Source organism: Euprymna scolopes, chromosome 6 (assembly GCF_053919585.1).
Source record: "Euprymna scolopes isolate OS-2025 chromosome 6, ASM5391958v1, whole genome shotgun sequence".
In the NCBI taxonomy this organism is placed as follows: Eukaryota; Metazoa; Mollusca; class Cephalopoda; order Sepiida; family Sepiolidae; genus Euprymna; species Euprymna scolopes.
In genome coordinates, this window is record NC_136487.1 from 49543493 (window position 1) to 49559097 (window position 15605).

General features: G+C 22.3%; 1 protein-coding gene across 6 annotated transcripts in view; it reads left to right on the forward strand.

Moving 5' to 3' along the window:
* Nucleotides 1-15605, forward strand: part of LOC145277642 (uncharacterized) — a 763829-nt gene that overhangs the window by 697887 nt on the left and 50337 nt on the right. The window contains exon 1 of one of the 6 annotated variants that reach the window (XM_080129226.1): nt 12645-12846. The exons of 4 other annotated variants lie outside the window; for them this stretch is intronic. The gene's annotated coding sequence lies outside the window, so the exon portion shown is untranslated. One more of the 6 variants, XM_080129225.1, reaches the window with a different exon arrangement.

Sequence of the window (15605 nt, forward strand, 5' to 3'; positions counted from 1 at the left end):
CCGCAAGAATATTGAACGAATTGCGATATGATAATTAAATAAGTAGCCTATTTTTTTACATAAAATTGACATAAAATTAAGTGATTACCATTTTTTCGACTTTCGATTTTAGCTCAAATAACAGAGAAGTACCTTTTTTCTATACCGGTTGATACATTAGGTTTTTTTTTTTTCATTTCCTTTTTTTAAACTGTCAAGTTTGAAATATTTTCTTTATAGCTCTTTTATTTTTTTCTTGTGAACTTGGCCGAATTAAGTATTATATTTTTATGAATACGAATATTTTCGTGACCATTGACGAAGCGTAATTTCTTTTTGTCAGTTTTGATACGATTTGAAAATCACCCTAACCCACCCGGCAGATAATAATTCAAATACTTTACCTTATTTTATACGGATGACAAAACAGCAATAAACGGATTTAAGAACGAATTAACCTATTGAGCACAAAGAGATAGGTTTATATCAAACACTACAAAGAAACGACATTGTAAAAGAAAGCAAAGTACATTTGAGCAGATTGTAATAAAATACAGTCTTTTTGTAGAGTTTCGTTGTCGTGTCAGCGTAATAACATTTTCTTTCTTTTTTTGTCGGAGCGGATATCTAAACGTATTTAGAAGTCAGTTTTTGTATATTTTCTTTTATACACGCATTTTTATCTGTATTATTGTTCATCGAACTACTGTTCTCATCTTGAGTGTGATTTTCACAACGTTTCGGTCGATATAACCTCCGACTTTCTTCAGGTGTATCCTGTCGAACACGGGAATGTGTCTGTCGAATTCGGGAATTTGGACGGAATTTCGATCGGAAACCTTTATTAACTTCACGGGGGTAGCGTGCTCTTGTTCCGTGTAGAAGGTCAGAGGTTATATCGACCGAAAGGTTGTAACAATCACACTCAAGATGAGAACAGTAGTCCGATGAATAATAATACAAATATTCAATCCTCATCTCAAAAATTCAGAAACGCCATGTTTATATATTTAATCTAATTAAATAAAACGGCATACCTCTTCGGAGCTAACTGAATTCTCCATACAGCACTATCTACTGCCTTAACTAAACCTTGTGAAGTTACGAGATAATAAAAACTAGAGGATTTTTTCAGACTTACATGTCAGAATCAAATAAAAATAAACACTGTACAACCTACTACTAATAATAATTAGAACAATAGTGATGCATTACCAAAAATAAGAATAAAAACAGACGTATGAATAATTAATGTACAAAATCAAAATAGTATTATTAGTAAAAAATATTAGCAATAATAACAATACTAAAATTACCACCAACGCCAATAACAATAACAACAACTAATGAGGACGCCTATTAGTTTAACGCCAATGAGCTATGAGAAAATGTGTTCGGCCAAAGTGGGTTATCTTTCAGATGCAAGGTTCATTGTTTACTTGCGGTTTTAACGATGTAAGATTCCGTTGTACGGAAGACCAAATCGGCCAAAATGTCTATGATGTTTTTATTGGCGCTTTTCTTCGTATTTTTAATAACATTTTTTTGCACCATTTACAAGTTCTTTTTACAAATAATTTTGTTAATACTGTAATAGTAAAATAAAGATACATTTATTAATTATACGGAATAAGTATCTCGTAATGTTTTCACACGATATTTTTTTCCTGTTGATTTTTCTTTTTTTTTTAATATTAAAATTGATTTAAAGTGATTTTCAAGCCTTTAACATGACGGAGTTTATAATGAAAACCAAATTACCGTTAAAATTAAAATAATCTTTATTAGAAATTTGTAACAAAATAACAAAATTATAAAACTATTAGATTATAATTAAGAACTTTTAATTAAACAACGTGAACATTTTATAATGAGTGTTTTCATGAAATGTATTTTTAATAATAAAAAAGTGAACTTTTTTTACTTAAACTTCATAAAAAAACGTATCCAATATAGAATTTTACTAAAATAATTTTACTATTACAGTATTAAAAAAAATATTTGTAAAAAAAAACTTGTAAATGGTGCAAAAAAATGTTATTAAAAAATACGAAGAAAAGCGCCAATAAAAACATCGGAGACGTATATTATCATTTAAACAGTATATCAATTTAAATATTTAAATTCAGTAAATAAATTTAAATATTTAAATTATGGCCGATTTGGTCTTCCGTACAACGGAATCTTACATCGTTACAATCGCAAGTAAACAAGGAACCTTGCATCTGAAAGATAACCCCAAAGTGTGTGCAGGATATACCGCGACATTTTTTATTCACATTTTAAACACCCTCTGAAGTATTTTTTTTTAAAAGTTTTAATCAAAATAATGTTTTTTATTTTTCATCATAAAAATTTTTTAAAATCCTATCTAAAAAGAGCAGAGTATATATATATATATATATATATATATATATATATATATATATATATATATATATATATATATATATAACAGCATTGCATGGAATCTCGTTCCTAATATGGTGAAGTTTAGTACGTTGAAAGGAAATATCCGTATATATATATATATATATATATATATATATATATATATATATATATATATGTGTGTGTGTGTGTGTGTGTGTATGTGTGTATTTTTCCTTTCAATGAATCCCTATGTATGCATATATATGTATACACACATGTATGTATATATATATATATATATGTATGTATATATATATATGTTTGTTTACAAATATATGTGTATATATATATATATATATATATATATATATATATATATATATATTTGAATTTTTCCTTTCAACGAATCCGTATATATATTTCCTTTACACGTACAAGGCTTCACTGTATTAGAAACGGGTTTCTATACAATACCGTTATTGTTTTCGCCACAGCTTGTGCTGCTCTGCTTAAGTATACAATAACATGCTCACATTACGATTCTTTATTTCGGAACTTACGTTTAGCTCGGCAGTTTAAAGGCTTTAAATTCAATCAAAATTAAAAATATAAATACATGTTTCGGCGATTTGAGCGGGGGCGAGCCACTTTACAATTTCTCCCCTCCCCCTTTTTTCTTCCTGGCCGTCGTGCCAATTTATCTCTTACAGTGCGGAACAAAAAGTGGGATCGAAGTATTTAAACTGTTGCGTGAAAAGTAACTTCAGTCTGAAATAATTTTAAAAAATAACTCAGTCTAGAAGTATTTATCATTCATTAAATTACACCCGAATCAATTGTTTTAGGATTGATTGTAATGTTCCTAAGCTTACAATACATTTTTTCACTTTTATTGGAGTGGAAAAGTCATTGACATTTTTTTCTGTCGTTATACACATTTTCTCGTACTTTCCTGCTTTTTTCACATTTACATTTTAATTCCTTTCCTTACACAGGTTTTATCCTTACTTCCATGGCAAGTGCTCGTCTGAGCTCCAATCTCTGGTCACCCCCTCGCCAATCTTTCACGGTAAACACCCGTTTAGCTGATACCACTGTTAATAATTTTCCCCACTTTTTATTGTGCCTAAATCAGAACGTAGATTCCATGAACAAAGCTTCTTTCTTAGAAGTGCACGCCTGTGGAACTCTCTTCCTGTTTCCCACCTGACTACAGCTTGGATGTCTTCAAATCCAATATCAAATTCCCAATACTAGCGATTACTACGATACTATCCCATTGATTACTGCACACGCAATAACCCTTATCCCCGAGTGGCTTCCGGGCCTTGATAAGTGGTGACTACCGTGTAAAAAAAAAAAAGATTATCCAAACCATTTAAAAAATTTGGCTTACGTGCATTTTTCCATTTCTGTTTAGTGTTTCACTATTGCTTTAATCGTAAAACATTTATTTTTTTCCATTATTGAAGGGTGAAAACACATTTTCTCATATGTTAATTAACGTGCTTTTGAACATTGCTTTTTATTGGTAGGGGGTTTCGATTACCACTTTAGAAAAGAAAACAATATTATCTCAGTCAACGGTAATTATAGTTTCATTTGTTTTGTATTGGGTGGAGTTCTTTGAGCAATCTTTCCGATGCACGGGTCCTAGCTAGTTATAAAGAAATCATTTGCCTTACTCTTTATCATCGACATTCTTCTTCTTCTTCTTCTTCTTTTTTTTCTTCTTCTTCTTCTTCTTCTTCTTCTTATTATTATTATTATTATTATAAGTAGTAGTAGTAGTAGTAGTAGTAGTAGTAGTAGTAGTAGTAGTGGTAGTAGTAGTAGTAGTAGTAGTAGTAGTAGTGGTGTCGTTATTTATTTTTTAGCTACTTTTATATAATACGGACTGGGCTTTTTTTTTAAACTATGGTCTACTTTCATCTAACAATCCAATATAAACATATCATAAAAACCTCGGTTTGCATTCTGCATAAGTATGTTTAAGATAAATACCAAATAAGGTGCTTATGCAGAATGGGATTTGAGATATTTAAATAAAAAAAAATTATTGAGTAGTAGTTGTTTCTGGTGTCGCTGTTGTTGCCTTCAGTGTTGTTTTTGGTGGTGTTGGTGTTGTGTTATTGATTTTGGCGTTGCTGTTGTTGCTGTTTACAGAATGTTTTGATTCATTTATTATGTGAAAATACAGAAGAGTTTTAAGAAGCCCGGTTCGTATTCTGCATATGTACCAATAAAATTATATACGACTGCAGTAGTAGTAGAAGAAGAAGCATTAGTATTTATAATAATCATAATAAAATATGAAAAAATTAGTATTTATAATAATGATAATAAAAATATGAAAAAATTAGTATTTATAATAATCATAATAAAAATATGAAAAAATTAGTATTTATAATAATCATAATAAAATATGAAAAAATTAGTATTTATAATAATCATAATAAAATATGAACAAATTAGTATTTATAATAATGATAATAAAATATGAACAAATTAGTATTTATAATAATGATAATGAACTATGAAAAAATTAGTATTTATAATAATGATAATAAAATATGAAAAAATTAGTATTTATAATAATGATACTAAAATATGAAAAAATTAGTATTTATAATAATGATAATAAAATATGAAAAAATTAGTATTTATAATAATCATAATAAAATATGAAAAAATTAGTATTTATAATAATCATAATAAAATATGAAAAAATTAGTATTTATATTAATCATAATAAAATATGAACAAATTAGTATTTATAATAATCATAATAAAATATGAAAAAATTAGTATTTATAATAATGATAATAAAAATATGAAAAAATTAGTATTTATAATAATCATAATAAAATATGAAAAAATTAGTATTTATAATAATGATAATAAATATGAAAAAATTAGTATTTATAATAATCATAATAAAATATGAAAAAATTAGTATTTATAATAATCATAATACAATATGAAAAAATTAGTATTTATAATAATGATATTAAAACTATGAAAAAATTAGTATTTATAATAATCATAATAAAATATGATAAAATTAGTATTTATAATAATGATAATAAAATATGAAAAAATTAGTATTTATAATAATGATAATAAAAATATGAAAAAATTAGTATTTATAATAATCATAATAAAATATGATAAAATTAGTATTTATAATAATGATAATAAAATATGATAAAATTAGTATTTATAATAATGATAATAAAACTATGAAAAAATTAGTATTTATAATAATCATAATAAAATATGATAAAATTAGTATTTATAATAATGATAATAAATATGAAAAAATTTGTATTTACAATAATGATAATAAAAATATGAAAAAATTAGTATTTATAATAATCATAATAAAATATGATAAAATTAGTATTTATAATAATGATAATAAATATGAAAAAATTAGTATTTATAATAATCATAATAAAATATGAAAAAATTAGTATTTATAATAATGATAATAAAAACATGAAAAAATTAGTATTTATAATAATGATAATGAACTATGATACAATTAGTATTTATAATAATCATAATAAAATATGAAAAAATTAGTATTTATAATAATCATAATAAAATATGAAAAAATTAGTATTTATAATAATGATAATAAATATGAAAAAATTAGTATTTATAATAATCATAATAAAATATGATAAAATTAGTATTTATAATAATGATAATAAAAATATGAATAAATTAGTATTTATAATAATGATAATGAACTATGAAAAAATTAGTATTTATAATAATCATAATAAAAATATGAAAAAATTAGTATTTATAATAATCATAATAAAATATGAAAAAATTAGTATTTATAATAATGATAATAAAATATGAAAAAAATTAGTATTTATAATAATCATAATAAAATATGAAAAAATTAGTATTTATAATAATCATAATAAAATATGATAAAATTAGTATTTATAATAATGATAATAAATATGAAAAATTTATTATTTATAATAATGATAATAAAAATATGAAAAAATTAGTATTTATAATAATGATAATGAACTATGAAAAAATTAGTATTTATAATAATGATAATAAAAATATGAAAAAATTAGTATTTATAATAATCATAATAAAATATGAAAAAATTATATTTATAATAATCATAATAAAATATGATACAATTAGTATTTATAATAATCATAATAAAATATGATAAAATTAGTATTTATAATAATGATAATAAAAATATGAAAAAATTAGTATTTATAATAATCATAATAAAAATATGAAAAAATTAGTATTTATAATAATCATAATAAAATATGAAAAAATTAGTATTTATAATAATGATAATAAAAATATGAAAAAATTAGTATTTATAATAATCATAATAAAATATGAAAAAATTAGTATTTATAATAATGATAATAAAAATATGAAAAAATTAGTATTTATAATAATGATAATAAAAATATGAAAAAATTAGTATTTATAATAATCATAATAAAATATGAAAAAATTAGTATTTATAATAATCATAATAAAAATATGAAAAAATTAGTATTTATAATAATCATAATAAAATATGAAAAAATTAGTATTTATAATAATGATAATAAAAATATGAAAAAATTAGTATTTATAATAATCATAATAAAATATCAAAAAATTAGTATTTATAATAATGATAATAACAATATGAAAAAATTAGTATTTATAATAATCATAATAAAATATGATAAAATTAGTATTTATAATAATGATAATAAATATGAAAAAATTAGTATTTATAATAATCATAATAAAATATGAAAAAATTAGTATTTATAATAATGATAATAAAAATATGAAAAAATTAATATTTATAATAATGATAATGAACTATGATACAATTAGTATTTATAATAATCATAATAAAATATGAAAAAATTAGTATTTATAATAATCATAATAAAATATGAAAAAATTAGTATTTGTAATAATGATAATGAACTATGACAAAATTAGTATTTATAATAATGATAATAAAATATGAAAAAATTAGTATTTATAATAATGATACTAAAATATGAAAAAATTAGTATTTATAATAATCATAATAAAATATGAAAAAATTAGTATTTATAATAATGATAATAAAAATATGAAAAAATTAGTATTTATAATAATGATAATAAAATATGAAAAAATTAGTATTTATAATAATGATACTAAAATATGAAAAAATTAGTATTTATAATAATCATAATAAAATATGAAAAAAATAGTATTTATAATAATGATAATAAATATGAAAAAATTATTATTTATAATAATGATAATAAAAATATGAAAAAAATAGTATTTATAATAATGATAATGAACTATGAAAAAATTAGTATTTATAATAATGATAATAAAAATATGAAAAAATTAGTATTTATAATAATCATAATAAAATATGAAAAAATTAGTATTTATAATAATCATAATAAAATATGATACAATTAGTATTTATAATAATCATAATAAAATATGAAAAAATTAGTATTTATAATAATGATAATAAAAATATGAAAAAATTAGTATTTATAATAATGATAATAAAAATATGAAAAAATTAGTATTTATAATAATCATAATAAAATATGATAAAATTAGTATTTATAATAATGATAATAAAATATGAAAAAATTAGTATTTATAATAATCATAATAAAATATGAAAAAATTAGTATTTATAATAATCATAATAAAATATGAAAAAATTATATATATAATAATCATAATAAAATATGATACAATTAGTATTTATAATAATCATAATAAAATATGATAAAATTAGTATTTATAATAATGATAATAAAAATATGAAAAAATTAGTATTTATAATAATCATAATAAAAATATGAAAAAATTAGTATTTATAATAATCATAATAAAATATGAAAAAATTAGTATTTATAATAATGATAATAAAAATATGAAAAAATTAGTATTTATAATAATCATAATAAAATATGAAAAAATTAGTATTTATAATAATGATAATAAAAATATGAAAAAATTAGTATTTATAATAATGATAATAAAAATATGAAAAAATTAGTATTTATAATAATCATAATAAAATATGAAAAAATTAGTATTTATAATAATCATAATAAAAATATGAAAAAATTAGTATTTATAATAATCATAATAAAATATGAAAAAATTAGTATTTATAATAATGATAATAAAAATATGAAAAAATTAGTATTTATAATAATCATAATAAAATATCAAAAAATTAGTATTTATAATAATGATAATAAAAATATGAAAAAATTAGTATTTATAATAATCATAATAAAATATGATAAAATTAGTATTTATAATAATGATAATAAATATGAAAAAATTAGTATTTATAATAATCATAATAAAATATGAAAAAATTAGTATTTATAATAATGATAATAAAAATATGAAAAAATTAATATTTATAATAATGATAATGAACTATGATACAATTAGTATTTATAATAATCATAATAAAATATGAAAAAATTAGTATTTATAATAATCATAATAAAATATGAAAAAATTAGTATTTGTAATAATGATAATGAACTATGACAAAATTAGTATTTATAATAATGATAATAAAATATGAAAAAATTAGTATTTATAATAATGATACTAAAATATGAAAAAATTAGTATTTATAATAATCATAATAAAATATGAAAAAATTAGTATTTATAATAATGATAATAAAAATATGAAAAAATTAGTATTTATAATAATGATAATAAAATATGAAAAAATTAGTATTTATAATAATGATACTAAAATATGAAAAAATTAGTATTTATAATAATCATAATAAAATATGAAAAAAATAGTATTTATAATAATGATAATAAATATGAAAAAATTATTATTTATAATAATGATAATAAAAATATGAAAAAAATAGTATTTATAATAATGATAATGAACTATGAAAAAATTAGTATTTATAATAATGATAATAAAAATATGAAAAAATTAGTATTTATAATAATCATAATAAAATATGAAAAAATTAGTATTTATAATAATCATAATAAAATATGATACAATTAGTATTTATAATAATCATAATAAAATATGAAAAAATTAGTATTTATAATAATGATAATAAAAATATGAAAAAATTAGTATTTATAATAATGATAATAAAAATATGAAAAAATTAGTATTTATAATAATCATAATAAAATATGATAAAATTAGTATTTATAATAATGATAATAAATATGAAAAAATTAGTATTTATAATAATCATAATAAAATATGAAAAAATTAGTATTTATAATAATCATAATAAAATATGATACAATTAGTATGTATAATAATCATAATAAAATATGAAAAAATTAGTATTTATAATAATGATAATAAAAATATGAAAAAATTAGTATTTATAATAATCATAATAAAAATATGAAAAAATTAGTATTTATAATAATCATAATAAAATATGAAAAAATTAGTATTTATAATAATCATAATAAAATATGAAAAAAATAGTATTTATAATAATGATAATAAAAATATGAAAAAATTAGTATTTATAATAATCATAATAAAATATGAAAAAATTAGTATTTATAATAATGATAATAAAAATATGAAAAAATTAGTATTTATAATAATGATAATGAACTATGAAAAAATTAGTATTTATAATAATGATAATAAAATATGAAAAAATTAGTATTTATAATAATGATACTAAAATATGAAAAAATTAGTATTTATAATAATCATAATAAAATATGAAAAAATTAGTATTTATAATAATCATAATAAAATATGAAAAAAATAGTATTTATAATAATGATAATAAAAATATGAAAAAATTAGTATTTATAATAATCATAATAAAATATGATAAAATTAGTATTTATAATAATGATAATAAATATGAAAAAATTAGTATTTATAATAATCATAATAAAATATGAAAAAATTAGTATTTATAATAATCATAATAAAATATGATACAATTAGTATTTATAATAATCATAATAAAATATGAAAAAATTAGTATTTATAATAATCATAATAAAAATATGAAAAAATTAGTATTTATAATAATGATAATAAAATATTAAAAAATTAGTATTTATAATAATCATAATAAAATATGAAAAAATTAGTATTTATAATAATGATAATAAAAATATGAAAAAATTAGTATTTATAATAATCATAATAAAATATGAAAAAATTAGTATTTATAATAATCATAATAAAATATGATAAAATTAGTATTTATAATAATCATAATAAAATATGAAAAAATTTGTATTTATAATAATGATAATAAAAATATGAAAAAATTAGTATTTATAATAATCATAATAAAATATGAAAAAATTAGTATTTATAATAATCATAATAAAATATGAAAAAATTAGTATTTATAATAATGATAATAAAAATATGAAAAAAATAGAAGACAAGAACTTTAACAATACATTGAAAAAAAAAGAATACGACAAAGCCGTATAAAAAATGTAGTGGAGGAAACGGTGGCAAAGAAATCGCGCAATGCGTAAATATATGGATATGTTCTTTTTGCGTTGATCGTGAATCGTTATGTTTTCAATGAATAAGATAAATGCTTTATTTAAATTATGGTTGTGGATTATTAAAAAGGTAAAGTAAGAGTATGAACAGCTGTAATACGATATGTAAAGATGAAAACAACTTTTCAGATAAGTGCATTCGGAATCGCCACTAGAAATAATTGTTTGTTATTCGAAAAAAAAAACGACGTCTTATTTTGAACTATGACTGCTTCTAATGTTATTGTGTATGTCAAATTACTGATGGCGATATATTTCGTTGTTTCGTCAAACTTAGCATAAAAGAGAAGCTTTCTTAATTTAAATTTCTAGGCTTGCGTTATAAGTAGTGAATGGCTGTATTAAAACATGTGAATAATTTTTCGGTGACACGTGGATACTATGGCTATGAAAAAAGATACAGTGTATTTAATTCCCGTTGGAGGACTTAATTTCATAAGGGTGATATTTTTCCTACAACCTATATGGGATTACGTAGTTGAGAGAGTTATTCCAAGAGGATAAAATGTAATATTTATTATATGGTAGTGAAATGTGCGTATTCATGCGTTCAAACACGCTGCAGTATTTGCTGGAAATGGTGAGTGTTAACGAATTGCATAGGTATTGTCTCGTTGGTTTTCTATACTATCGGAAGTTATGGAAAAATATTGACTTCATTTTATTAATACAAAGAAGATATCTAATTTTAACCAGGCCATTATCCCAAGCATTACTTTCTGTTTTCGGTGCGAGGATTATTTAATTGCTCGTCAAATAAGGGACTCTTATTATCGAAGAAATGCTTACAAAGCTATGAAAGTTTTTTTTTATATATATACTAGCGGGGAAAGCGCCGGTTTCACCCGGTCGTAAAATATGTTTAACTATCATTTTTTAATGTGTATAGATTTCGTATATATTATAATAGAGTCGTTATTGCAAACGCAAACAAAAAAAATATTTGGGTACCATCAGCTAGAATCGAAACCGAAAGCAAAACTGTAGCATTTAAAGCTGATAACGTTAGCACTGTTCCAATGTGACATGAATGTCAACGGATTAAAAATACATTAAGATGAATATACAAAGTGTATAACGATTTTTTCAATTGTGACCCTTTTTTGACCCCTTAAAATTTTAACCGGCTAAAGACCCATAAAAGAACAGCCCATAAAAAATTCAATCATCTGAAGGCGCTAGCGCCGCTCTACGACTTTTAGTTTCGGAAGAGATAGTGTTTGAAAATATGGAGACAGCCAGACAGACAGACAGACAAACATAGTGAATTTTATAAATTAGATTTCTAATTATTAGATTGCCTATTTTTGACGAGTTGCATCAATTACATGAAATCTTCCCCACGTATGTAGATAATTGAATACATGACACATTATAACACTTTGCCTGGTGCTCCTTAATGGTAGGGGATTGCAGATGGCGATGTACAGATTAGTTTTGTTTCCAATTAAAGCTTATTTATTTATTCATTTAAGAAAACCTCTTAAAAGTATGTCAACAATCTGCGATCTTTTCCCCATAAATGCTAATTCATAAAGTAATGAGGCGAAAATATAATAGTTTTGTTTTCATGCAAACCATAAAGGGGAACAGGTGGTGTCGTTATTTTTTATTGCATAGAAATGGGTAAAGTGATCAGAGATAAACGTGTAATCGCATTATACTGTTCAAGTTGGAGACTGGTAAGAAACCTGTGCTGTCCAACACATGCTAGCCAGTAAAACAGCCGTTTAACTGAATATCCCGATGATAATGATGATTCTAAATCGGAAATTGCAACAATATCGTCTCTTTTTCCCGATAACCGTCAAGAAAACGTGTTTTATATTTTAATTTGACTTACAGTGCAGTATAAAAACTAAAATTGCTGTCATCTGTCGCCTGTCTTTATAAGGTCATGTTTGTACATATCTTTCGCTCTCTCGCTTTTTGTCTCTCTCTCTCTCTCTTTCTTTCTTTCTTTCTTTCTATCTCTCTCTTTTCTTTTCTTTCTTTATTTTTCTCTGTTTTATTTTCGACCACACACCTGGATACGAACAGGTAGGTAAATTAGAAACGTACTCTTGTTTGTTATATTTTTTTTCAGCTCTAATAGATTAATTACACTAAGATTTTTTTTCGTAGACTTATATTCAGAACAGAATCTATTTTTTTCACTTAATTCTTGTACAGACAATAATTCCTGTTTCTTAATTTTTCTGATGTGGATCGATATTTATTATCAGATTATATGGACTACTATTTTCATCTTAGATTTTTCTTTTTTATTTACGTTTGACTCGTATTTTCTTTTAAATACCTACCTTAAGTCTGAATAAAAAAAGAACTTCTTTATATTTTTCACAAAGACTTCTTCAACAGAAAAAAATTACTATGCCAAACATTTCGATCGATGTAACACCCGACCTTCTTCATATCGAACTCGGGAAGCTTTATGAAATTATTAGCCGTAATTTATAAATAACTGAACATCTCCCTCATCGTTCTCTTAGCTTTATCGCCCATCTCCCGCTTTATAGTGATTCAACTATTCTTTCATTTCTGTGTGAGCATTAAGAAAAAGAGTGACATCTAATTTTCATAAGTGTCTTTATACATGTGTATCATGCGTAATTTAAATTAAAAGATAAGATTACTTCTATATTATATTAGGTTGGTGCAAAAATAATGTTATTTTTATATATTTACTTTAACAGCAAAAAACGACATTATTTTTGCACTAACCTAATATATTCGCATCATAGTATGGAAGCAATGAGAAGTGTAATTTTTTTCGATATGAAACGCGAATGTCTTGACAAGTAGTTGCTACAAAGATTCTTATAGAGGAAAGATAGGTCTGGCTATCAATAGAGTCAGGCATGTATTTCCATTCCGTGTCGAGCAAAGCAGACGCGTCGTGTCTCGCTCCGTGCCAAATGAACTATAAGGCAGGGTTCTATTCTATTTGTTATCTCCGCTCACTTAAATGCGGATACAAGCCTGAGGCAAAAATGTTTTGTGGACTAATTACATCCATCATCATTGCCCGCAGGAGGGCATCCTTTATTATGGAACATCGATCGCAATGTGCGTTGTTCTTATTTGACCAGTCTGGAAGGATTTCGAGAACCCTCAACCACTTCTACGAGCGGCCGAATTCAACCAGCATATTCCACAGAAGAAAACTATCTACACCTTTCGAGGCATGAACTACCCGCCATTTGGCCGAAGCTAATGTCAACATCATAAAACATCCCTCATCAATGTGTATACAGAGAAACAGGTGTTATTTATCTAAATATATTTAGATAGATTATTGGATATATTTACCTAAATATACATATTAAATCATATAATCAAGTCATTAATTCATCTTTCTTATATAAATTGCTTACATCCTTTCTGAAAAAAAATGAAAAACTTTTTTTCGGGAATTTCTGAAATTGTTTCAGATGATGCGGGTAAGTCTGAGATTGTTGTCTCGATTGCTCTTAACTTTCTCACTTCTCCTCACCACCGTAAATAGTTATGTGACAAGATAGAAGTATGTACAGACAGACAGACAGACACACACACACATATATGTATGTATATATATAACTACTTAATTTACTCACATAAAATTAGTATACGAAAGTATAAATTTATGCGTAAAGCATTTACTTCAAAAGTGCTCAATACATAGGTAGAGCTAGTTAGTAAGTTATAAAATATATATGGCGATTAAGCTACTCTGAATATTCCGCGTTTCATCCACTCTAGGACTCTTTAGGCTTATGCGCGAATTTTGTGGTTGTTTGTCGTTTTTATATACGCATCTTCTATTGAGATTTTAGTTAGCCAATCAGCGTTCTAGTATTCACCGCTGCACATATATATGCATATATATATATACATACATATATGTGTGATCGTTTATGTATATTCATGTTTATTTAATTTATTTATTTGTTTAGTTTCTATTGGTTTTGGTAGTTTTAAAGCTATTTTGTATCGCTATCCTAGAGTAAATTTTATCTTGTGAACACAGTTGTTTGCTATTTCTCTTCTACAGTTTAATAGATGTTGGGGTTCTTTAAAGTAAAGGATAGCAAATTTTTCATGAAGGCATAATCTACATGGGTCGTCTAGGTCCCTACACGTGGTAGCTTGTCTTATTATTTTCCATTCGACTACTGGCGAATGTCCGCTTTCATTGAGTTCCCAGTATTTATTTGCTAGTGTTGTTTTCATACGGTGTTTTTATTGTTGAATGTACTTTTGTGGTCATAATATCGAGTTCTGAAATCTAAGTAAGTCATACCTACGTAATATTTCTTGTTATTCGGATTTTCTTTCGCAAATATTGTGGCCTGGTAAACTACGCTTTTTGTAAGATATTTATTTTGAAGTGGGCAAAGGGTGCGGTGTCTACAGTTGCATTTATCTTGTTCGTTATTAGTATTTTTATTTATAGTATGGTTTTCTTGTCCGGGGTTGGTTTATTATTATTATTATTATTATTATTATTATTATTATTATTATTATTATTATTATTATTATTATTGTTGTTGTTGTTGTTTCTGCTAGTGTTAGTTTTATTTTTGTCACGGTATCTACTTTTTTATTGTTTATTTTGTTGTTGTTTACATTGTTTTATTTAGTATTTTGTTATTATGTGTTTTAATTATC